This window comes from Cervus canadensis, chromosome 31 (assembly GCF_019320065.1).
Source record: "Cervus canadensis isolate Bull #8, Minnesota chromosome 31, ASM1932006v1, whole genome shotgun sequence".
Lineage (NCBI taxonomy): Eukaryota > Metazoa > Chordata > Mammalia > Artiodactyla > Cervidae > Cervus > Cervus canadensis.
The window spans coordinates 37027658-37054349 of NC_057416.1; the positions used below are offsets into that span (position 1 = coordinate 37027658).

At 45.5% G+C, this 26692-nt stretch overlaps 1 protein-coding gene across 7 annotated transcripts in view; it reads right to left on the minus strand.

Annotated features, from left to right (window-relative positions):
* The window catches only part of LRRC3B (leucine rich repeat containing 3B), a 96723-nt gene that overhangs the window by 54739 nt on the left and 15292 nt on the right, over positions 1-26692 (minus strand). The window contains exon 1 of one of the 7 annotated variants that reach the window (XM_043454613.1): positions 12999-13425. The exons of the other annotated variants lie outside the window; for them this stretch is intronic. The gene's annotated coding sequence lies outside the window, so the exon portion shown is untranslated. Of the gene's footprint in view, positions 1-12998; positions 13426-26692 lie in introns of those variants that run through there. 7 annotated transcript variants of the gene reach the window in all.

A 26692-nucleotide genomic window follows, 5' to 3' on the forward strand; every position in this document is an offset into this window, starting at 1 on the left:
TAACTATGTTTCTCAGCCAACCCCGTGCAGGTATTTTCGCATCCAAGCTGGCACACGGCAGACTCTGACTGCATCCTCGGGGACAACACTGACGAAATGCCCATCACCCTACGCAGAGGCCACAAGGGCCACGGGCCAAAGGCTGCTGGTGTCTGTCCCTGAGCTGTCCACCCCAGTCCCTCCCCTCCATCTCCACCACTCCACTCCGCTCGGCGCTCAGCGTTACTCTGTCTGTAACAGCCCTTGAAAATCTTCTCTTGTGCAAAGAGTTAAAGGTGTTAAAGAAAAATCACTGGCAGGGGAGGGTATCTAAGAAGAAACAACTTTGTGTTATTTTTATGGCACTGGTTCCTAAGGTTAAACTTCTATTTATGAAAATTGATACCAGTTTTCCACTAAGCCTGGCAACCTAGCCCCTTCTTTCTAGCACGTTCTAACACTCGCTGGCTTTCTCTTCCGCTCTTCCTTTATGCTGCCACGTACGTTCTAGCCAAAAAGAACTCTGCACTGGGCCACTACCCACTTTCTTATTTTTGTCTTTTGTCTAGGTAGTTCTGTCCACCTAGCACCCTCCTTACTCCCTGCCAAAGAAGTCTGCTATTTTTCTTTTCTGTGAAGGACTCTGAGAGCAATCTGCACGTCTCATGAGCATGATTATACTTACCTTATTTTATAGCCATGTATCAGAACCACCTGGGAGATTTTTCAAATTGCTGACACCTTGCATTACATGCATGCATGCTCAGTTGTGTCTGACTCTTCTTGTGACCCCATGGACTATAGTCTGCCATGCTCCTTTGTCTATGGGATTTTCCAGGCAAGAACACTGGAGAGGGTTACATGTCCTACCCCAGAGGATATTCCAGACCCAGGGTTTGAACTTGTGTCTCTTGAGTCTTCTGCATTGGCGTGGGGATTCTTTACCACTTTGCCACCTGGGAAGACCAATGCCTTAGCCCCAGCCTTAGAAATTCTGGTTTGCTGTGTGCAGAGGACAACCCAGGCCTCAGAGGATCGTAGAAGCTATGTGGCAGACTCCAGGCTGCAGCAAAGTCTGAGAACCTCTGCTGTAGACACTTGGGATCTCCTCCATGCCCCTGCTACCAAAAGATCAGTCTCTATGTTTGCTTACCTTGGCATAGATCGAATGGCCTAGAAAGCCTCAAGAATCCATTTCAGTGTCTGAATCCATCTGGGCCTAGGCTGACTAAGACACCCAAATCTCTGTTGACTTTTTAGTCATGACGCTATTACAAAGTTGCACAGGTTATTAGAAATAGACCACCAGGAACAGGAAGGCATGACAATGATTCAGCCAGGCACTGGACTGCTTCCACATCTAGGAAAAACATCACGCAGGCCATTTTAGGTTGCTAATTAAACGTGGAAAGAAATAGCCATCCGGTGCCACCCAGTAGGGACACTAAAAACTTTTCCTCCAATATCCACATGATATAATTCAACTCTATAAACTAAATTCTATCAATTAGAGGAGCCATTGTTCTCAGTCTGGTGTCTTTCAGCATTGCTGTGCCTGGCTACTCTATGGCACTGTGTTCCAGAAGACACAGTTCAGAGTGAGTTTAAATGCCTGCCATTACCCAAAGCAATCTATAGATTCAATGCAATCCCTATCAAGCTACCAACGGTATTCTTCACAGAACTAGAACAAATAATTTCACAATTTGTATGGAAATACAAAAAACCTCGAATAGCCAAAGTAATCTTGACAAAGAAGAATGGAACTGGAGGAATCAACCTGCCTGACTTCAGGCTCTACTACAAAGCCACAGTCATCAAGACAGTATGGTACTGGCACAAAGACAGAAATATAGATCAATGGAACAAAATAGAAAGCCCAGAGATATACCCATGTACCTATGGACACCTTATCTTCGATAAAGGAGGCAAGAATATACAATGGAAAAAAGACAACCTCTTTAACAAGTGGTGCTGGAAAAACTGGTCTACCACTTGTAAAAGAATGAAACTAGAACACTTTCTAACACCATACACAAAAATAAGCTCAAAATGGATTAAAGATCTAAAGGTAAGACCAGAAACTATAAAACTCCTAGAGGAGAACATAGGCAAAACACTCTCCGACATAAATCACAGCAAGATCCTCTATGACCCACCTCCCAGAATATTGGAAATAAAAGAAAAAATAAACAAATGGGACCTAATGAAACTTAAAAGCTTTTGCACTACAAAGGAAACTATAAGTAAGGTGAAAAGACAGCCCTCAGATTGGGAGAAAATAATAGCAAATGAAGAAACAGACAAAGGATTAATCTCAAAAATATACAAGCAACTCCTGCAGCTCAATTCCAGAAAAGTAAATGACCCAATCAAAAAATGGGCCAAAGATCTAAACAGACATTTCTCCAAAGAAGACATACAGATGGCTAACAAACACATGAAAAGATGCTCAACATCACTCATTATTAGAGAAATGCAAATCAAAACTTCAATGAGGTACCATTACACGCCAGTCAGGATGGCTGCTATCCAAAAGTCTACAAGCAATAAATGCTGGAGAGGGTGTGGAGAAAAGGGAACCCTCTTACACTGTTGGTGGGAATGCAAACTAGTACAGCCGCTATGGAGAACAGTGTGGAGATTTCTTAAAAAACTGGAAATAGAACTGCCATATGACCCAGCAATCCCACTTCTGGGCATACACACTGAGGAAACCAGATCTGAAAGAGACACGTGCACCCCAATGTTCATCGCAGCACTGTTTATAATAGCCAGGACATGGAAGCAACCTAGATGCCCATCAGCAGATGAATGGATAAGGAAGCTGTGGTTCATATACACCATGGAATATTACTCAGCCATTAAAAACAATACATTTGAAACAGTTCTGATGAGATGGATGAAACTGGAGCCCATTATACAGAGTGAAGTAAGCCAGAAAGATAAAGACCAATACAGTATACTAACGCATATATATGGAATTTAGAAAGATGGTAACGATAACCCTATATGCAAGACAGAAAAAGAGACACAGATGTATAGAACAGACTTTTGGACTCTATGGGAGAAGGCGAGGGTGGGATGATCTGAAAGAACAGCATCGAAACATGTATATTATCAAGGGTGAAACAGATTGCCAGTCTGGGTTGGATGCACGAGACAAATGCTCAGGGCTGGTGCATTGGGAAGACCCAGAGGGATGGGATGGAGAGGGAGGTGGGAGGGGGGTTCAGGATGGGGAACACATGTCAATCCATGGCTGATTCATGTCAATGTATGGCAAAAACCACTACAATATTATAAAGTAATTAGCCTCCAACTAATAAAAATAAATGAAAAAAATAAATAAATAAATGCCTGCCATTACTTCCGGGATGGCTCAAGTGTAAAGATCCACCTGCAATGCAGGAGACATGGATTCGATCTGAGTCAGGAAGATCCCCTGGAGGAGGAAATGGCAACCTACTCCAGTATTCTTGCCTAGAGAAACACACAAGGAGCCTGGTGGGCTACAGTCCATGGGGTTGCAAACACAACTAAGCAACTGAGCATGCATGTTATTATGAAAGAAAAAAGTGAAAGCATTAGTTCCTTACTCATGGCCGACTCTCTGCAGCCCCATGAACTGCAGCCCACCAGCCTCCTCTATCCATGGAGTTCTCCAGGCAAGAATACTGGAGTGGGTTGCCATTTCCTTCTCCAGAGGATCTTTCCGACTCAGGGATGGAACCCAGGTCTCCCATATTGCAGGCAGATTCTTTACCATCTGAGCATGTTATTATAATTCAAAGCAAAATTTAACACTTGGCCATGAGCTGTAATTGGAGGTATGATTTAAGAGCCTAGAATACTCACCACAAACAAGGGCTCTCAGAATCTCTGCTAGGTTTTAGGGTATCTTGTTGTTCAGTTGATAAGTCATGTCTGACTCTTTGCGACCCCTTGGACTGTAGCCTACCAGGCTCTTCTGTCTATCTCCAGGTTATCTTACTGTTGTTTAAAAGACACTGTGATCTCTCTACTCTCTGAGTTCTTCTGAAATGTTTTGTGTTATTCACCATCCCTCTCAGCCTCTCAGGTTCCGAAATCAGTGAGAAATGACATGTCAATGAGAAATGTCAGCTTCTCCTAAAACATTATTAATGGCAGAGCAGTGTCCACCACATCTGAACTTACATGTGTATCCAAGCCCATCTCTGAGGATATTTTCCATCAGTTCTTTTGCCATCTTGTTACTCTGCCTGTAGAAAAATGACAAGCATTCCAGATTTCCTGGAGAGGCTGTCCAGACAGAGGCTTGCAGGCGAGCTAAATGTTAGGGAGACGCACCTCATTTTCCTTTCATTAATCCCCACTAATGTTTTCTCTACCCCTCATTATTCTCTGTCCCCCACTATGGTCTATGCTTTTTATCTAGTGTTTTAGGCATTTTTTGTTCTCTCTTTCTCGGGATCTTCTCTGCTGTCTCCTCCATTCTTTTATCTCATGAGCTCAACCTTTGGTTTTGGGGTGACTCCTCCCTAAATGTGAACCTACTGGGGATGCTGTCACCCCCTCACCTCCTCCTTGGCCCTGGCAATGTCTTGCCCACACTGGTGGTAGTGGAAACAACTCCATCTGGAAGCACATTAAAGATACAGGTGTACACTGTAATAAAAATGGGCACGCATAAGCACCAGGACTGGAAAGGAGAGAACAAAGAAAAAATTGAAAATATTTTGTAGGGCCATGAAATTTAGGGAGATGCTTTGTTTTACTTTCGCTAGTGTTGTTATTCTTTTGTTAATTGAATTTTAAACTTTTGAATAAAAAAACATGACATTTTAAAAAAGTGTTGTTTAGTCACGAAGTCATGTCTGACTCTTTGTGACCCCATGGACTGCAGCATGCCCAGCTCCTCTGTCCTCCACTATCCCCTGGAGTTTGCTCAAACTCATGTCCATTGAGTCAGTGATGCCATCCAACCATCTCCTCCTCTGTCGTCCCTTTCTCCTTTTGTCTTCAATCCTTTCCAGCATCAGGGTCTTTTCCAATGAGTCAGTTCTTCGCATCAGGTGGCCAAAGTATTGGAGCTTCAGCTTCAGCAACCGTCCTTCCAATGAATATTCAGGACTGATCTCCTTTACAATGGACTGATTGGATCTCCTTGCAGTCCAAGGGACTCTCAAGAGTCTTCTCCAACACAATTCAAAAGCATCTGTTCTTCGGCGCTCAACCTTCTGTATGGGCCAACTCTCACATCCGTACAAGACTACAGGGAAAACCATAGCTTTGACTATGTGGATGGACCTTTGTTGGCAAAGTGATGTCTCTGCTTTTAATATGCTGTCTAGGTTTGTCATAGCTTTCCGTCCAAGGAGAAGCATCTTTTCATTTCACCTTCTGCAGTGATTTAGGAGCCCAAGAAAAAAGTGACTTATCTCTAAAATATCTGCAGATTGCCTTTTAAAAAGTGGGCTCATAGAGTGAGTAATTCAAAGAGTGAGGCAGACAGTAATGAGCGCCTTGGCGGAGGAGGGCTTAGTGCGCCGGGGTTTGAAACGGGGGTCCTTCCGGAGCACAACGCAGTCTCTGGACTGAAGGCTTCCGGCGCGTCCTTCCCCGAGGCGGTGCTCATTTTCTTGCGGACCTGGAGCTGACCTGGCTCTCAACCTCTCTGAGGCCTTGTGTTAGTCTGCCGGGCTCCACCATGCTCTTCCTTCAGCTTCCCTCCTCCGCCCCACCTGCCGGCTGGCCGGTGACACCTACCACGTGGCGGCAACATATGCTGGGCAGGCAGACGGGACCGAGAGAGCCGCTGGGGACGCCAAGGGCCGGCTCCGCCCTGCAGGCCGCCGCTCTTCCCGCCCAGGGACCCGGCCAGTCGAGGTGATCACACTGGTGGCATCCTGTTCTCATCTATACGATGGCTTCCTGAGAACCCATCGAGGACAGAAGGGCCTAACTACAGTAAATTATCAGTATGTGGTCTTTTTTTCTTTTAGACCAGCACCTTCTGAGTTAGGTTTACAGGTTCCATGGATGGGGAGGGCAAGTTGGAGTAATTTTCCATCTACTTCAGGACAACCACGTTCTTAACACAACATTGTAAAGCAACTATAAAAAATTAATTTTAACGTTTGTTTGAAGTATTTATAGAAAGGGCTTGCCTGATAGCTCAGTTGATAAAGAATCCGCCTGCAATGCGGGAGACCCCAGTTCGATTCCAGGGTTGGGAAGATTTGCTGGAGAAGGGATAGGCTACCTACACCAATATTCTTGAGTTCCCCCGTGGTTCAGCTGGTAAATAATCTGCCTGCAATGCGGGAGACCTGGGTTCGATCCCTGGGTGGGGAAGATCCCCTGGAGAAGGAAAAGGCTACCCACTCCAGTATTCTGGCCTGGAGAATTCCATGGACACAGTCCATGGGATCACAAAGAGTCGGACAGGACTGAGCAACTTTCACTTTCACTTATAGAAAAAAAGAAAACTATATTCTTTAAGATTGGCAAAAGGTACTTTTGTAACTCATTTGAAAGCCTGTTCATTCTCCCCATTTCAGAGGGGCTTCAGAGAGAAGAAAATGAATAAAAGGTCTCTGTGGAATTTGTTCTGACACTTCTTTCATCCATTCACTTATTCATGCACTCAACAAAATACATACTGAGCATCAACCATAGGCTGGAAAAAAAAACCATAGGCTGGACTGTCTGATAGGTGCCTGGGATACAGTTTCAATAAAACAAATTTATTGATCCCATGGAACTCAAGACTAGAAGAAATGACAAATACTAACTAGTAAGGGAACACACACACACATGCTCACGTATAATGTATCAGCAGGTGATGAGTATATGGAGAAAACGCACGGGGTAAGGATTCTAGAGCGGGGTATGAGAGGGTACAGAGTGATCACATCTCACAGGTGATGTGAGATCTCACATCTCACAGAACAAAACCCTCTGACATCTGTGTGGAGTCTTCTCTGAACACCTCCTGGGAAACCGTTCTTCAGTAGGACGGACCCAACTGATGCACAGAAATTCTTAGTCTATATGACTCGCAAAGTAATTCATTTTCAACATACCCCTCCTCTATCTGAAAAAGTGATTTTCAGTGATCATGATGAAATGTGCCCTCACCAGGTGAAATCACGCACATGAAGGAGCCAAATGTTCAACACAAATAAAAGCCACAAATGGTCTCAGGGAACGACAGAATTCACGCAACTCAAAGTCTATTCCTTTTTACAATCACTGTGTTCTTGTGGTTTATTCCAAAGCTACAGATTCAGTGCGAGAATAGGGACTTCCCTGGTGGTCCAGTGATTGACTCCATGCTTCCACTACAGGGGGTGTGGGTTCAGTCCCTGGTCAGAGAACTCAGATCCCTGCATGCCGTGATGTGGCCAAAAAGTTTAATAAATATACGCAAGACTATCAGAGGTGCCGGAGACCTGATCTGTGCATGAAGCAGGAGAAGGGTCCTGGAACAACCGTGTCCTTGTTGACTGGATGGTTGAGATCATGTGAGCCGTCTGCATAACTGGGACTTCTCCCTTGGAATCAACTTCCATGTAGAATACAGCCTTTATTACATAATAAGAAGAATGTGCTGGGACTTCCCTGGTGATCCAGTGGTGAAGAATCCACCTGCCAATGCAGGAGACACAGGTTTGATCCCAATCCTGGGACGATTTCACATGCAGGGGAGCACCTCAGCCCGTGCATTACAACCATGGGGCCCGCACCTTCGTGCCCAGGAGCTGCGATCACTGAAGCCAGTGTGCTCCAGAGCCCGTGCTCCACGACGAGAGAACCCACCACAGTGAGAAGCCCAGACACCGCAACTAGAGAGTAGTCTGCAGGCAGCAACAAAGTCCCAGCACAGCCCCAAATAAATAAGTTTTTAAAAGAATAATCTGCTAATCTGGAGCTCACATGTATTATTAAAGTTGAATGGTAGTCACAGCAATGCATATTTTGTGGAGGAAAGAGTATTTTATCACTAACATTATTTAGAAATGCTGGTGTTGGTGATGATGAGAAACAGAACCAGTCCACAACAGTTTTAAGCCCATCCACAACAGTTTTAAACTCTCTGCCTGCCCACTACTCCCACTGCCTGCACCCCCCACCCTGCAGACATGCCACCGATGGGCTGAGATGGGTTCCTCTCCCTCATTTCCAGATCTAGCGGATCCCTTCTCCCAAATACGTTTCACACTTTCCTTCATGACTCTTTCAGAACCTGGAATCACCACCCGTATCCTGAAAGTCAGGTGGTCAGACGCATTTGCTGAGGAAAAGCTCATCAGCGGAAAAGCTCATCTGATCCTTGGAAACGGGAGCCACCCAGCCTTCCTGTTGATTAGAAACACATCAGCTCATCTCTGAGAGCAGGTGACAGGTATCTCACAATAAGAATACTATCATGTGTAAGTTGGCAAGCCAGGCGGTGAACGGGGCCACACAAGTTAGGAGACTTGGTCTGGGGCCTTAGGACATATGGTCTTGGACACAGCTTATAAAGGCAAAAGAAACACAGAGCAAACAAATTCAAGAGACAGAAGTTTACCAAAAAAGAGAGATCACTTTAATGAGCGGTGGTGAAGGAAAACTGCATTCATACTTGATCGAGCTCTGAAAAGGATGCAATGGCTTTGCCTAAGAAAAGAGGAAGAGGAGAGAGAAAATGTGGAGTGTGTCAGAGTCAAGCAGTGTGGACGATGGTCCAGCATGAATGCCGAGATGTACCCTGAAATACATCCAGGGGAGCAGCGTGGGGCCGTTGACTTTATAGACAACTGTGCTGTGCGATGCTTAGTCGCTCAGTCGTGTCTGACTCTTTGAAACCCCGGGGACTGTAGCCTGCCAGTCTCCTCTGTCCATGGGAGTCTCCAGGCAAGAATACTGCAGCGGGTTGCCATTCCCTTCTCCAGGGGATCTTCCCAACCCAGGGATCAAACCCAAGTCTCCTGCATTGCAGGTGGATTCTTTACCAGCTAAGCCACCAGGAAAGCCCAAGAATACTGGAGTGGGTTGCCATGCCCTCCTCCAGGGGATCTTCCTGACCCCTGAGTAGGACAACCAAGGGACGCCAACCGTTTTAAGCAAGTTAGTAACCAACTCAAAGTGGTGTTTTTGAGACATGAATCTGGTGGAAATATAAAGTAAGAACTGAGCTGGAGGAAGAGGCTGAAGTAGGTGCAAATTTGGATGCATAAGGTGAAAAGCGATCAAGGCCCGAACTGAAGCGATTCTCCTCCAAACTGAACGGAAATGTATGACTTTAGGGGCTTCCCAGGTGGCGTTAGTGGTGGAGGAACCCGCCTGCCAAGGCAGGAGATGCTTGAGACAAGGGTTCCATCCTGGATCCAGAAAATTCCCTGGAGAAGGGCATGGCTACCCACTCCAGTATTCTTGCCTGGAGAATCCCGTGGATAGAGGAACCTGGTGGGCTAGAGTCCATAGGGTCACAAAGAGTCGGACACGACTGTAGTGAGTTAGTACACATGCACACACATGTGATATTAGACCAGGGATCAAACACTACAAAATTAAAACTCATAGGGTTTGCATTTATTTTTAATTTGGAGAATATGAAGACAAGGGTGTGGGGGAAAACAGTCCCACAAGTGTCATCTAGGAAATTTCTCTTCAGTTTGTGGATGTCAGATTCTGAACTGAAGATGAAATGTTCTGACATAAATGTTCCCGAAGAAGCGGCACAGAGAGGCCAGAGGAACAAAGGATTCCCTTTGAATGTTAGAGCTCAAATGTTCAGTTTTTCTACAAAAGCCACTAAAAGCTTCCCATCCTCCAAAAGAAGAAAACCCCCAGAAGAATCACTCGCATGGTGTTCAAGAACATTCTGTCTGCTGGCTGGCCCCACCCAAGACAACTGGTCTTGGCTTAGATGATGTCATAGGAAACCCTGGGCCGCTTAGGAACTTAGCATCTACCTTCTATTTCTATTTCTTTCCTTGAAAAACGTGTGTGCGCTCAGTCCCTCGGTCCTGTCCGACTCCTTGTGACCCCATGGACTGTAGCCTGCCAGGCTCCTCTGCCCATGGGATTTTCCAGGCAGGAATACTAGAGCGGGTGGCCATTTCCTCCTCCAGGGGATCTTCCCAGCCCAGGGATCGAACCCACGTCTCTTGCATCACCTGCTCTGGCAGGCAGATTCTTTACCACTGCACCGCCTGGGAAGGTTCCCTGAAAACATAAGTAACTTCAATTGAAAAAAGAGGTATGCTTTAATCCTTGGTCTGAATGAGTGGTATTTCAGAGCTGTGATTAATTTGTGATTTCTCCCATGCTAATTAATTCACCTCTCCTCTTTTATTTATTTATTTCTTTCTTTTCTTTTGGTGGAAATGCTGGGGAATGAATCACCTCTCCTCTTTAAAGCTCCCTTCAAGAACCCTTAAAATTTTCCAGAAGAGAAAAGTGCCCTATTCTTCTTTATGAGTTGACTTAAGGGAGGAATGAAAGTTTAAGAGAATTTTGTTGTTGTTTAGTAGCTAAGTCGTGTCTGACTCTTTTGTGACTCCACAGACTATAGCCTGACAGGATTTCCCAGGCAAGAATACTGAAGTGGGTAGCCTATCCCTTCTCCAGGGAATCTTCCTGGTCCAAGTATTGAACCCTGGTCTCCACTATTGCAGGCAGATTCTTTACCACTGAGCCACCAGCAAAGCCCTTAAGAGAGGCTGTAGAGTCAGTATATTTATTACAGATACTTTGCTGATTTTAAGTCAGAGTCCATGTTAGAAATTTGGTGTTTCCACGGCCATGACTTGCAATACCCCTGGATTCTCTTGGCTTCTTATGCACACCAACAGTCTGTCTAATGGTATAATGTTCATAAGAGAAAATCTGTAAGCTGTAATATCTAAGTCTCCACTTAGTAGGATACTGATAATAAATGTAATCAATTCTCCTATGCTCAGTTATTTAGTAGGACAGCTTAGAATCAGGATGCTGTAGTTGAAGCAATGTTCAATCATAAGAACTTTATAAAAACAGATACGGTGCATTCTTCAAGTTTACTCATTGTCTGGGGAAAATCGGTGAATGTATTCAAAGGGTATGACCATCCAGTTGTAAGAGGAAAATATCTTGGGGAGGTAATGTGCAGCTGGTGACGATAGTTAATACTGTATTGTCTATTTAAAAGTCATTAAGAGAGTAGATCTTAAAAGTTCTCAAAAAATTTTTTTAACTGTGTGTGAATGGGTTAACTAATCTTACTGAGATAATCATTTTACAATATGTACATATATTGAATCATTACATTGTACACCTTAAACTTACACAGTGTTATAGGTCAGATATAGCTTTATAGAGATATAGGGAAATTTTTGCTTAAAAAAAAAACTGGGTGTTGCAACTGTTCATTCTTCAAGTCATTCAAATTAAAAATTAAAAAGAATATAATGAAAATATTTTTGCATCAAGCTTCAAAATCCTTGTGCTATATACTTCTTTTTTGGTAGGCGGGTGCCTTTACATGAGAGATTCTCTTTTGAGTTTGACAAAGAAACACGTCCTAGGAAGAGGGCAGGACCCGGTTTTCTGGAGAGGGGAGAGAAACAGATGCAACGTGCAATTTCCTTTTCTGACTCAGTTTGCCGAAATCTTTACATTTCAATACAGAGGGAGACCATTGATTCTGAGAGCCACAGGTTAAGTCATTTTTCCCCCCCCAAATTCAAGATTTATTTTCATTTTCCTAAACTGGATATTTATTTCCCCAGAAACCTGAGCCCTTGTTCATTTCCTGGGAAAACAGCATGGGGAGGGGAAAGGGCACAGGACCCTTGCATGCTGTGTCCACAGCAAGGGGGCCGCAAGGCAGGGCTCTGGCCGTCTGAAATCTGGCTAAGCAGCCTCTCTCGGGATGATCGTTACACTTCCAAGAAAAAAAAAAACACAAAACCACACACACACCTTTCTAGCCATGAACCAGAGATTGTGATTCTTGAAAGCCCCTCTTCTCCCTCCGCAGTCTAAATCCAGCTCTTTCAAAGTCAGCATACTACATCTTGATGGAAGCCTGAAAAGGTTATCAGTAATAAAGGCTGAAAATTTTCCACAAAGGTAGGTAGATGGGGAAAAAAAGAAAAAATGCTTACACTGAACCGAGGGGTTCGTGCCCAGAGATTCCTGGTCAGCACCGCCCTTGAGGACCACCACACGCCCGTCCTGAAGGAGCGCAGGGGACCAGGGCTGCACTCGCCTCCGAGCTGACCCCTCTGTGTCTGTCTCCACCTCCCAGACCAGGGGCAGGACACTCGTTTCTTGAAGCGAACTGTGGCGTGGAAGCTGTGCTGGCCACGATCGAAATGGCGCAGGCTCTGCGTGGTCCCCTGCGCTCCGGCTACACCTGGGAACAGGCCTGCTGACGACCAATTTCCAAGCCAGAGGATTTTTTCTTCTTGCTTCAAATTCCTCCGAGTTTCATTGGAAACGAGTGCTAATGAGATGTATCGGGGGTTAAGGCTGGTGTCAGAACTGCCGGGATCTTTACAGAAAGTGCTGCGAGAACACGAAGAGGGTGCCTTGGTTTGGGCGCTTCCCACTGGGGAAGGAGTGCTCCCCACCGGGGACGGGGTGCTCCCATGGGAGGGAAGACTGACCGACACGTTATTTGCATGGAGTTTTACAGCTTCTAAAGCCCTCTCAGAAACCCCTTACCCGGGCTTCCTCAGTGGCTCAGTGGTTAAGAATCTGCCTGCCAATGCAGGAGACACGGGTTTGATCCCTGGTCCGGGAAGATCCCACGTGCCACGGAGCAACTAAGCCCCTGTGCGCCACAACCACTGAGGCTGCAGCTCTAGAGCCCAGGAACCCCAAGTACTGAAGCCCACGCTCTAGAGCCTGTTCTCTGCAACAAGAGACGCCACCGCATGGAGAACTAGAGAGTAGCCCCCCGCTTGCTGCAACTGGGGAAAAACCCCCAGAGCAACAAAGACACAGTACAGCCAAAAATAAATCCATAAATAAAAATTTCAAGGAAGGAAACCTCATACCATCTGATCTGCAGACCGGTTCTGCAAGGCTCTTCCATCTCTAGCGGAGTCCCCCATAACTTCTGTGCAATTAATATTTAGCGAGCCACCTGTACACAACCAGGCACTGGGCAATCAAGGGAGTCAAGGCTGCTGTTCCCACCAGGTTCAGGGCATCAAAACCAGCAAAGGAAGCGTCAAGATGACTCAGGAGAGGGAGAGAAGACGTGAAGAAAGCCCATCAGGGTACCACGTTGCAGCGACCAGGGATGGGAGCTGCTCGGAGTGGTGATGCTTGAGCTCAGAGCCGATCATGAGGAGGAGCCAGCGGGGACCCGAGGGAGGGACATGGGGCCGCAGCAAGTGCAGGCTCGGCAGCTTTGAAGCAGGGACCGCCCGGCGGCGTCTTCTGCAAACAGGACTAAAGCCAGCAGACTAACCGGGCTGAGCAGGAGGATGGTGAGAGGTGAGCTGGAGCGTGAGCCGCCATGCGTAAGGAAGCCAGACGGGGGAGGGGAGGAGACCAGCGCCTGTGTCTGTTGGGCGTTCACTCTGAGCCAGGCCTTGAGCCAAGTTCACGGTTGTGAGTGGGGAGGCTGTGCCCCGGCCCAGGGCTCCAGACCATGCCATCCTGCCCAGCCCACACTCGGCCATCTGGAAGGCCAGTTTCAGCTCACCCAGGTGGAAACAGGGCACATACAGGAACATGGATATTTTGAATATCCATGTTTCTACCTGCTGGCCTATCCCCGGAGTGATTTCACACGGAGGACATCATTTGGGCCTGGATTTTAAACATCGGCATTTCTCTAACACTAAGGAATATCGTCTTCACTTCCTGTCCTTGGCGGCCTCTGGGCTGGAGAATCAGCTGACTGGTTCTATGCTCTGGGATAAATTCAAGCACTGCAGATAGAATATAATTATCAGATGAAATGAAAAGATGACTGAAAAAAAAAAAAGGAAAACAGATTTAATGCCTCCATGAAATGAAACCGAATAGCTCCTGCTCGGTGCTACAAGGAGAATATGATATCAATTCTGTCCCCCACCCTCCTTTACGCAAGTTTGAATAATCTCCCTGTCACTGCTTTTACATGAACTCAAATTGCTTTAGAAACCTGTCACAGTGAATTAGCAAAAGCAGATAGTAATTCAGAGGGGTGCCAGTGTGGTGTTACTGAACATTGCTGGTTGGAAGGCTTCCTGCAGCATTATTCGGGGACAATAACTCACTTTGATCACCAAGTGTCAGTGTGAGCAAATGATGGGCTTTCTGTGGTTTTTAGATTTAACTTTCTTAAAAGTCCATCATAAAGATGAAAGGTGCACAGAGAACATCTGCCTTCATCCACACAAGAACGAGGACCCGGGCACACCCGGTGTTGGTCCCACCCTGCAGTCACTGGGCGCGGATGAACCAGGAGGCAGACCCCATGCAGCCCAGCAGACATGCAGGTTTCAGAAGATCCTTGACCTTGACATCAGGGGCAAACTCGAAGGCTGGGAGAATGAGGAATCAAGGAATCCACCACGGAGACGTGTAAAATGGAATATTCTTCCCAGTGATCTTAGCGATGGGTCACCTCCTCAGAGAAGCCTTCAGGGCACCAGTGTCCTGTCTCACGAGCCTCCTCACTCTCTGTCATGTGTCCTTGTGATTTTCTTTTTCTCCCCCAGACTTAGCAATTTTTAAAAATTACTCAGTTCCTCTCATTCCTTATCTAGATACTTCTGTTTCCCCACCAAGAGCACAACCTCCACGAGGAGCAGGATTCCACAGTCTTCCATGAGCCCCTAGGAACGATGCCCAGAGCATGCAGGCCCTCAGTGAATGTTTACTGAAGGACTTTTGAATTCACAAAATTCTTATTATACCAGAGGCTATTCTGTATTAACAGCACTGTTTGATCAGCTGTCATAGCAAAGCATGTGCAAACTAGAATCTGGGCTGTCATCATGAACCATCCTTGGCTCTGCTGACCAGAGACCGACTATGACTAATGGTTACTTGGAGGAAGGAATCTTAGCCGTGGAGCAGCTGCAGTTTTCTGCACAATGTAAGTCCACTCCTCACTGAAACTGTGTATAGGACCCCGTGTCCCTGTCTTTTCAAGTAAAAAGCTGACTCAAGAGTTAATGATTGGGAAGTGCAAACAGGTAGAAACCAAGAATACTTGTTGGGCTAGGGAACTGGCTACAGTTTGGACTATAAATCTGCCACACGGCAGATGGAAAATTCACCACTCCCAGTTCCCTGTAAGATACAGAAAAAGGTCTGACACGGGTCCTTAAGTTGTTTTTACAGGAAGCAGATTCCCTCCAGATGAGAACTGCTGACCACAAGAACACTGACCCTAGACTCGGTTGAAACCAGAAGGTTGATGATGCTTGAAACTTCACCTTAAAGCCATCTAGTCTGAGAACCATGCTTGAGCTGGCGGCCCACCCTGCAACACCTCTCTCACACTGCCTTTAAAACCCCTTCCCTGAGAGTCATCAGGGAATTCAGGGCTTCTGAGTGTGAGCTGCCCAATCTCCTTGTGAGTGCCCTGCAATAAAGGCTGCACTTTCCTTCACCTGCACTATCATTGCAGTAGACCAACTTTCCTGTGTCGGGGGGAGTGCATGCACGTCTGGTTTGGTAACATTAATAAGACTGAGAAAATGTTATCCAAATTATCAACACTTACTGTATGATCTGCTTTGTGAAAGACGTAGCTTATCGCCGAGATTTCCCTACTTCACAAAGTCTAACAGTGTCTCCAACTTTGTATTTCGAAAAATATTTAAGTCTAAATCTACCAAGGAGGACAAGAATTGCTACCCTGGGCATTCTGGATGAACTGACAATTTTCTGTCACGTTTGCTTTCCCTCTCCTTGTACGTGAGTGTGTATGTGTGAAGGTATGCATGTGTGTCTACATATGGACAAGTATGTGTACATGCCAATGTCTATGTGCATATGTATCTGTGTGCATACAGGCATATGTGTGTATATGTCTATGTGCATGTATGTGCATATGTGTGTGTTTGTGTTTCTGTGTCCGTGTGTATATCTGGGCATGTATGTGTGCAGATCTACATCTATGTGTGCTGCATGTGTTTTTTACGTGTATGTATCTGTGTGTGTGTGTGTATATGGGCATTATGTGTGCAAGTGAGTATACGTGAATGTATGTATATTTTGGCTTGAGCTGTTTGGGAGTTAATTATTAATGTACTTCATCCCTCAATACTTTAGCATGAATCTCCCAAGACCAAGAATAGTCCCCTATATGATGATTATCGCACTCAGGAAATTTAAAATTGATAACTCTATTATTGTCTAGTAAACAATTGGTTTTCAAATTTCCCCAAGTGTCCTAACGTTCTTTATAACGTCTCATTTTTGATTCAGGGTCCAACCAAGAATCACACGTTATATTTAGTTGTCATACCTCTTTAGTCTCCCTACTCTAGAATGGCTACCCAGCCATGCTTTTTTTTTGGGGGGGGGTGTGTTTTTTGGGGGGAGCTGGTGTTTTATGACAAGACATTTTTGTACACTACAGGGCCAGTTGTTTTATAAAACTTCCCTTCATTTTAAGTTGCCTGATTTTTCTCTTCTAGTTAAATCCAGGTTAAAGTCTAATGTTTTAAGTACCTAACATGACCAGTATAAAGTAGATATAAAAACTCAGGTCCCCAGAGGAATTCCCTGCCTGTTCAGTGGTGAGGACTCCAAGCTCTTACTCCGAGTGCCTGGGTTCAATCCTCGGTCAGGAAACTAAGATCCCACAGGATCTGTAGGATGGCCAAAAAAAAAAATGAGGTCCCAAAAGGAATTTTTAGGCTGAAATACCAAACCTATGATGAATAACACTTCCAACATAAGTATCAGAGTCAAGGATCCCCTGATAAGACTGTCTCCTTGTCTGAATTTGTTAAAAGGCTCATTAAGACAATTTAGTGCTCCCCACATATTAGTCACTCTCATCGTATCATCAAGAATTTTGCTACTAATACATCCAGTTTTACCTGTACTAGCATTTATTCCATCTCTTAAAAAATCCAGTCTATTTATTTAAACTCTTTCTTATCCTAAGAAATGATACCGATATAAATAGTTTTGCCATTCTTACTCTATTTTTCTATACTATCGAAGTATACATAAATACCAAAAATTTAAAAAAAATGTGCACGTCTAACACACATCTACAACTTCCATTGTAGAAATGCTGACCATTGGGGAAATACTGACCAGAGTGGGGTCAGACAGCTCTGTGTGCACTCGTGGGCATGTGTGGACACAGCACAAAAAGCTCTTTCAAGTACCAAGGAAATAAGACGCCAAGGTTGCCAGGCCAAGCCGGGGGTCCCATTCAAACACAACAAGACCTGCCACTGCTGAGACACAGCTGCCGTCCCTGGACACCGGGTGGATTGCCTCTCCATTCATTTCCCAGCCCCTCGGTAGGCAAGGCTGAAACCGGGGCTGGGACAACGCTGCTCTCGCAAACGCTGACACTGATGGAGCTGCTGTGTCCTCCAGGAGATGACTCTTCGTGGCCTGTAAAATACCTGGACTGGATCACAAGACTTTTGCCGTTTCACCCTCTACCGTTCCCAGACAAGCAGACGGAGACCCAGACGTGCTTGGTGGGCTGTCCAGGGCCACACTGAGGGTTGCTGGTGAATCAGAACCTTCACCCACAACCTCAGATGCCCGGGTCAGTCCATCCCACCCGTCTGGAGTTCCCCATGCTAAGCCTACATGGCTCTTTACATGTAAAACTACCTACACACACCACATACACACATAAAACCATATCTATATGCATGTATACAACACACATATACACATGCACACATGCATACTCACATTATGTAGAACCACGTCCCTGCTTCCTGCATGCCTTCTGAACACTCTTTCACCACAAATGTGTCCCAGAGAGAAGGACATTCTCCAAACCTCCCCTCCTCCCCACTGTGTTTACTACTCACCAAACAACCATCTCTCCCTGTAACCCTGTTTCCCTGAAACACACAACCAACCTGGAACACTTTCAGGATCTCTGCCCATCTAATATTCCTGCCAGTGTATAAGTATACTATTAATATTTGTTGTTAACTCGTTAAGTCATGTCCGACTCTTGTGACCCCATGGACCGTAGCCCGCCAGGCTCCTCTGTCCATGGGATTCTCCAGGCAAGAATACTGGAGTGGGTTGCCATTTCCTCTCAGGGGGATCTTCCCGAGCCAGGGCTCAAAACCACATCTGCTGCATAGGTAGGAGGATTCTTTACCACTGAGCCCCAGGGAAGCCCCGATCAAACTACAGAAGGCAGCTTTAGACCTGCAGACAACAGGGCTGGGTCTGCCTCTTTCTCTCTCCCCTCATCTATGACCCTGTGAACTAGAGGCCTGGCTGGCTCAGGGCTGGCTACCAGCGGCTGGTGGATCTCCACTGATCCAGGACACCCTCAGGGCCTCTCCCCTCCTTCATCCCCACGTCAGCTGTTTCATTCTGTGGCATCTGTCTCCTTAGCCTCTCTCCCCACCTCCCCTCTTCTCACCCCCGCTGATACCCCTTGAGGCAGGCCCTCACTTCCCTACACACTGTTACAAGGTCTCCCTCGTAGGATCTGGTCACACTGCCGCTCACCAGTGGCTGATGGCCCGTGGGGCCCCCAGGACCCTTCCCAGGGGTGAAAGGGGATGAGATTCTCCATGCTACTGCAGACATCACCTGGCTGTAGATACGATGGAGACTGTTTCCATAATGCCACAGACGGGACACTACAGACATGATCCATCTTTTCTCCTCTTCATCTGTCACAAGTGGATTGTGGGCTTTTCCCAAGGCTCTCTGCCACGGGCTCTCACAGCAGTGAGCCAGGAGCAGGTGCGGGAATCAGATATTCACATGGTGTGCAGAAACCTACAATGACACCACTCTCCTCGCTGAATTTTTGTTTTGCAAAATAAATTCTTTCTAATAAAAAATTGTTTTTACGCTAATATATCATGTGCTTATTGTTGTCAGTTTTAATGCATTAGAAACCACTTCTAAAATTTCTCGGTTTTAATTACTAATTTACAGTATTCAGTAAATACGGACAACATAATCCATGTAAACAAAACCTCTTTGAGATCCTCCTTCAGGGTTGAGAGTCCAAAAGGTTTCTGATGCCAGGAAGTTTGCCAACCACTACTTGAGCTGTTTTCTTAAAGAACATTTGTTTATCATGCTATTCCTGCAACATATAAGCCATTGCTACCCAGAGGTAAAGTCCTTATGAATTTAGCAGGGCCTTGAAAAGTAAGATCATAGTTTCAGTCCCATCACTTCATGGCAAATAGATGGGGAAACAATGGAAACAGTGACAGACTTTATTTTCCTGGGCTCTGAAATCACTGCAGATGGTGACTAAGGCCTGAAATTAATAGACACTTGCTCCTTGGAAGAAAAGCTATGACCAACCTAGACAGTATCTTAAAAAGCAGAGAGATTACTTTGCCAACAAAGGCCCGTCTAGTCAAAGCTATGGTTTTTCCAGTAGTCATGTATGGATGTGACAGTTGAACTCTAAAGAAAGCTGAGCACCAAAGAATTGATGCTTTTGAACTGTGGTGTTGGAGAAGACTCTTGAGAGTCCCTTGGACTGCAAGGAGATCCAGCCAGTCCATCCTAAAGGAGATCAGTGCTGGGTGTTCATTGGAAGGACTGATGCTGAAGCTGAAACTCCAATACTTTGGCCACCTGATGCAAAGAAGTGACTCAGTGGAAAAGACTCTGATGCTGGGAAAGATTGAAGGCTGGAAGAGAAGGGGACGACAGCAAATGAGATAGTTGGATGGCATCACCGACTCGATGGACATGGGTTTGGTGGACTCCGGGAGTTGGTGATGGACAGGGAGGCCTGGCGTGCTGTGGTTCATGGGGCCGCAAAGAGGCAGACACAGCTGAGTGACTGAACTGACTGAGGCTGGTCATCCCACCCACTGCCCACTCCCTTCCTCCATGGAGCCACCCCCACACAGGTGTCCCAAGCCAGCTGCAGTGGTTTTGTGTTGGGTTGACTTTGCTTCATTTGCCCGTGTTTTCGAGAGTTCCTTAGCCTGGGGGATGCAAGTGAAGACTGGCCACAGCAGAAATCCGTGTGAACTCTGGCAGCAGAAGTGGAGCCTAACCCTAATCCTAACCCTAATTTTTTTCTGGCGGCATCAGACTGGACGGCCCCGTGGCCGCTCCCAGGCGGTGGCTCCCCCGGTGCTGAGTGTGGAGGTGGCCCATGGTTCTGAGTGTGTGTGTTCAGCTCCTCCAGCTTCTCCCATGGGCAGGGGCTCCAGTTCATTCTCCCAGGCTTCAGTGGCCCTTGCTTCCCTCACCTCACGGTTCCCTCTCCGAGCCCTGCTGACCTAGAGCAACCTCGGGCCCATCACCAGGAGATACTGTATTTTCTGGAGCTCTCGCCGGCTTCCTCCCTGGGCCCTGCGCAGCGGTTTTTCTCTGCTCCCTTCCTGTGCCCTTGTGGACATCTGCATCCTGAGCGTCTCCCAGGATCCCATGAGGTCTGATTCCTTCAATGAATCCAAAGCTGCGTCATTTGTGATGGTCCTGCTCCCCTTCCCACTTTCTAATTCATACCAAGTCTTCAGGGTGCCCCCCTGCTCTGTCTGATGGAAACCCCCCAGCGGTAACCTTCCTCAGTTAACTCTGAGTCTGAGCCAGGCTGGGACCTGGGACCTGGGACCCTTTGCTGCAGTGCTTGCACCTGGACAAACGTCTCCTCCAGCAACAAAATACAAAGGAACCATCAGGGACTGAAACAACCGCCTGCATGAGCAGCTGGGGCAAATTATGGACAACAAGATACACAGAGACTAAGAACCCAAGCGCCACTTGTGAAGAGCTGGGGACAGGAGTGAAAGCAGAGTACTGCGCATTGCCCCCTGCACTCAACACCACCAGAAGGATGGTCAAACCACCTAAGTCACCCCTCCAGCCCGACCCTTGGGCCCACCCCTGCTCTCACCCTGTATAAGGAACCAGCTCACCCTCGTCAGGGAGTGAGCAAACAAACCTGTTACGTGTTTCCACTCCCCTCTATGCAGCAGGGGCCCCATAAAGCCTTGTCTGAATTTCCTGTCTGGCCGCTGATCAGTTTTTACTGATTGAGGAGGCCAAGAACCCTGGTTGGTAACGGGTCTCTGAAGCCCTTTGGAAGCCATCCTCATCAGCCCAGGTGCATATGCATGACTCTTTTCTCCCTGGTGTCCTCCTAGCGTCCAGCTCATTTAGGTAGCGCTCAACCTGCAATTCTCTGAGACCTCAGTTTTCCATAGATCTGTCTCTCCCCTCCGTGTCTGCAAGCTCTCTACAGTCAGACAGGATCTCACGGTCTGTATTTTTCTTTCCTCAGCCCTTGGAACAAATGCATATTCATGAAATAACCCTAACACAGGGGAGGTGGAATAAAAATGGCATATGTGTTTCTAAAGGTCAGACATGAGAGGGAAGGCTGAATGAGAAAAGCTGGAATTGAAGAATTCCATATTTCTAAGCAGGAGGGTCTGTAAGCTTTCGTAGGCATAAAGATGACTTAGGGAGCTTGTTCAAAATGCAGATTCCTAGTGCCACACTTTCAGATATTCTGATTTAGCTGGTTTGGAGCAGGGCCTATAACTCTTCAGTTTAAGGAGACACAAGGGCTCCTGAGGAAGAGGGTCCTCAGAATACACCTATGAACCACCAGCAAAAAGAATACAGTGCGGGGGAGGATGCTGAGGTCGGCAGTTCTTAGACGAAGCTATTCTGAATCACTTGGTGGGCCAAGGTAGGGAGAGTGAGGAAGACTTGATAAAAATGCAGTTTCCTGGGCTCCACCCAATTTCTCAGAATCAGAATCAGAGGTACCTCGACAGACATGGGCATCGGGGAGTAGAGTCAGGAACTAGACTCAGTCTTGAGACCCTGGGGCAGAGGTGTGAGCTTCCTGGCCCCCACCCCACCCCTGAACCTTCCTCCCAGGAAGCAGAGGGTACAGGTACCAGTTGCCCTGGATGTAGGTGACCAGTAGTCTCCCTTAGTTACTAGAGAGATCCTGGAAAAAAGATCAGGAGCTTTTGGAAAAATACTGGATTAAGAAAAAGACGAATAGAACGGATTCACGGAAAGAACAAAGAATTGGAAGGACAAGCCTCTCTCTGTAATTTTCCCACTGAGATTTCCCCGTGGGCTCTGTGTCTAGGGACCCCTCTCCAACGGTGCCCCATATAATCTGGACCTACACCATCTAGTATAGTAACCAGCTTCCAGCACTTGAAATGGCAAGACCGAGAAGCTAAAGGCTGAATTTTAATTGTGATTTATCTAAAACTCAAAAACTAATACTCATTCAGTTACTGGAAGATGTTTAGGTATATTTGAAAGAACTTGGATATGCAAATCTGATTTTCAACAGTACATTTTATGAAATGTAAATATAGGTCAAATAATTCTGATGAAAATTCAGTGTCCAAAATGCAATGGGCTGCGGGGTATAAAATACACATGAAATTTCAAAGACTCGGGGTGAAAAACATTTAATAAATTTTAAATTGGTTTTATGCTTAAATGATAATTTGGAGATATTGGGTTAAGTAAAATATATTGTTAAAACTAATTCCATCTTTCTCTTTTTACATGTGGAGTGTAGCTACTGAAAAGCTGAAATTAAGTAAGTAGCTAGCATTATGTTCCTACTGGACACTTCAGTGCAGTCAAGATTGTGTAAACCGTGACCCCGAATGTTGTCACTGAATATTTTTAAACCATCTTGGAACGTTACTCTATAGAGAGAAATGCATGTATGAAGCTGTCATTCCAGAGGACCACAGACTGACATCCAAAGATGCTCCCATTTTGGAAGCTCAATCTTTTCTGGATGTCACCCCTACCCCACCTCTACCCGTGATGGAGTAGCCTTCAAGGTAGCTGACAAGTCCCTTCTGAAAAGAAGCCTTGGGATTTTCAACTCCCGGTCTGGTGTCTACACGCCTTGAGCACCCTCTACCTCCAGCAGCATTCCTTTCAAATGACTTTGGCTTATTTCAAACCAGCCCAAACCATTCAAGAACTAGCATTGATAAGAATATTCAAAATCTTATACTACTAGCTCTCAAAGAAGACCCAACACTGTTTTAAATAACATCAATGGCATCTCTCTCCAGTTACGAAGCCAACCGCTCCTTAGGTTAAATTCTGGCATGTTTGCTAAATAAACTGCCAAACAGAAAATGACATTCTTTTAAAAATTCCTTCTAACAGGTCTCATCCATCCGAAAACTCCTTTGTTTGTTATCAGGTGTTTACTCACACCTTGAGACAGGGGTATTTCACTCAGGGTCCATCCACTGCTCCTCAATATTACAGCCGTGGCTAGGATAAAAGGGATCCACAATCATGGGAGGTCTTTTCTGATTTCTTTTTTTTTCTCCAATGATTTCCAGCTGAAATTTAGCATGTCCTTCAGATTTCAGGGCTTCCCTAATAGCTCACCTGGTAAATAATCTACCTGCAATGTGGGAGACCTGGGTTCTACCCCTGGGTTGGGAAGATCCCTAGGGAAGGGAAAGGCAACCCACTCCAGTATTCTGGCCTGGAGAATTCCATGGACTGTACAGTCCACGGGTCACGAAAAGTCGGACACAACTGAGTGACTTTCACTTCACTTCACTTCAAATTTCAAGGCAAGCAACAAACTACATTACTATTATCAGGACCTATGATATCAGCAATAAAAAATCACAATTTTTTTCTCATAACAACACAATTATTTCAGAAATCCTGAAATATCATTTACGTACATCATAACATTATGGTAGTTAATTCTTCCTGACTATAGCACCTCATGGGCTTCCCAGGTGGCGCTAGTGGTAAAGAACCCACTTGCCAGTGAAGGAGACTTAAGAGATGTGGGTTAGATCCCTGGGTCGGAAAGATGCCCTGGAGAAGAGCATGATAACACACTCCAGTTTTCTCGCCTGGAGAATGTCATGGACAGAGGAGCCTGGCGGGCAACACTCTACAGGGCTACAAAGAGTCGGACGCAACTGAAGTAACTCAGCACGCACACATGCATGGCACCTCATTACACAGAGGCAACTCTTGGTCAATTTCTAATCTGGTCATTGTGGGCAAGGCGCATTCTCCACCTGGCGATCCAGACACGGAACATGCTTTATGGTCTCACCTGTCTACACTTGCTTGTCCTTCATGGATACATGGGAAGATATCAGCTATTTAAATTATTTGTTAGAGTTTTGCAAAAATGAGAATTTGTCACTCTTTATAAGTTAGCATTGTTTTTCGAAATATGATAGGTGAGTCAGCCACAAGTCTTTACCAGCCAAATTCAAACACATCTGATGGTTAAGCTAACTATTAAAGTGTGTTATTTAAAGTAACTTTTAAAATATGGTGACAGATTGGGCAGTGAAACAGGCCATGTATAAGGTTGCACGTGCTGTGAAAATCAGGGTTTCTGTATTTTTTTTGTTCCTTGTAATTCTACATACCTTCTACATTTTAACTTTTTTTTTACATTTTATTTAAACAAATAAAAATATTCATTTTAACATGAATAGTTATTAATCAATTTTATTTAAACAAAATAAAATGTAAAAAAAAATAGTAAGTGATACATAGATTTCACTAGACTGCCAAAATAACACACAGCCCGATAAAAAGTTAAAAACCCCTTACCCAAGCCTTACAGGACTCCGAATACCCATGTGCTTTTAACTGAGGGCACCTGCTGCTAGTAGAATCCACAGTGTTACCTAGCGCCAATCAGGGTCACCCGCACACTGCCTTCTCCGCCCGCAAATGAGTCGCAGGAAGTCTCTCTGTATTTCTGCCTCTATTTTTGCAAGCACACAGCAAAGGGAGAGAAAGGAACGCGGCTGTTTACAGAAGTGCTGGTGCAGCTTCACCCGAGAAGCCCTGGAAGCTGTTGAGGACCGAGAGATTTTGGAGCCTGCGGAGCAAACAGTAACTTCCTAGTAATTCAGTAAAATGCCATTAATTTTTCTTAGAAACCAGCTGGCTCTTCCACCCTCAATATGAAAAGTGAATTAAAATTTTACCTGTTATTTCTGAAGCTACTTCCCTTCAGTGGTTGAGTACAACATGAATGTATATTTAGAAACAGTACAGCACCTTCCAATTAAAAAGAAAGTTAAGTGGGGCTTCCACGGTAAAACCAGGCTGGGCAGAAGACAGTGATGCATGTTGGAAGCCCACATTTCTCAGTGCTGTTGTCCCAACATTTAGAAACACCCCTGGCTTAAAAACAATGTTGTTGCTTTTAGAAATTTTATTCCTTTTTTTTTTTTTTTTAAAAAAAAAAGCACCAAAAACAAGATTCAGCCCACTATGTAACATTGTCAATACATATTCTTCATTACACACCTGACACGCCAACTGTTACCTAAGCATGTCAGACTCTTCAAATCCCACACCCACATATTGTGAACTCATCTGCACCCAGATATGAATAAAGATGAAGAGCATCTTGAGGAAATAGCATCTCCATTCTCAAATGGCAAAAAGCCATGGAGCAAAGTCCTCTTAGCGTCTGAGGGAATCTCTTGGAGGAACAAGAAAGACCCCGAGAGCCACCATGTTGTCAGAAAAAATTCACATCCTTCTATGACAACCTGCCCACTGGGTAGTTAAAGTGAAAAAGGACCTTGGAAGTCCTTTCCAATTTTGAGGTCCTAAGATTCTCCTATAAAGAAATGATTTTTCTTTGTTACTTGACTAAACTAAAGGTAATGATATTTTGGTAGGTCAGCAGCTTAACTCAGCATTTTCTTATGGAGAATCAGTCCAGGAGACCTTATGTGGGGTGATTGAGGAAAAAACTCAGACTACTCACAGCTTCTTCTCTACAAGAGTTATTTTTCCTTCATCTCCAAAACCATAATTGCAGGAAATTTCCAATACTCAAATGAACTGTTTTCCAAATGTTCGTTTATCAGCTGAACGTTTCCCACTTCATTCATTAGTGTTCATTCTTTCATTTGACAAGAAGTTACTGAGTGCCTACTAAGCGCCCAGCTGGCAGTGAGCATCAGATATCATGCTACGAAAAAGGCACATCTTTTCCCAGAGATGTTACACAAGGTGGCTAGGTACCAGGTTAATCTACAGTAAGCGCCTGTATTAGTCATCTCAGGCTGCCATAACAGAATACCATAGCCTGGGTGCAGCAGGAATTTTGTTTCTCCCAGTTTTAGCGACTAGAAGTCCAAGATCAGGTGCAGCATGGGCAGTGTCTGGTGAGGGCCCTCTCCTTGGGTCACAGAAGACCCTGCTCTTCCTGTATCCTCGCGTGGCCCTTCCTGGGTGTGTGTCCGTGGAAAGAGAGGAAGGAAACTCTCACTGTCTGGCCCCATCCTCCTGACCTCTCACAACCTTAATCACCGCCTGGAGGTCCCATCTCCAAACAACATCACATTAGGGGTTGCGGCTCCAACACCTCCTTCACAGTAAATATGCTATTTGACCCGTAATGGTAATTTCTATAGACCTAACTGTATGCCAGCAAATTTGGAAAACTCAGCAGTGGCCACAGGACTGGAAAAGGTTAGTTTTCATTCCAATCCCTAAGAAAGGCAATCCCAAAGAATGCTCAAACTACCGTACAATTGTACTCATCTCACATGCTAGTAAAGTAATGCTT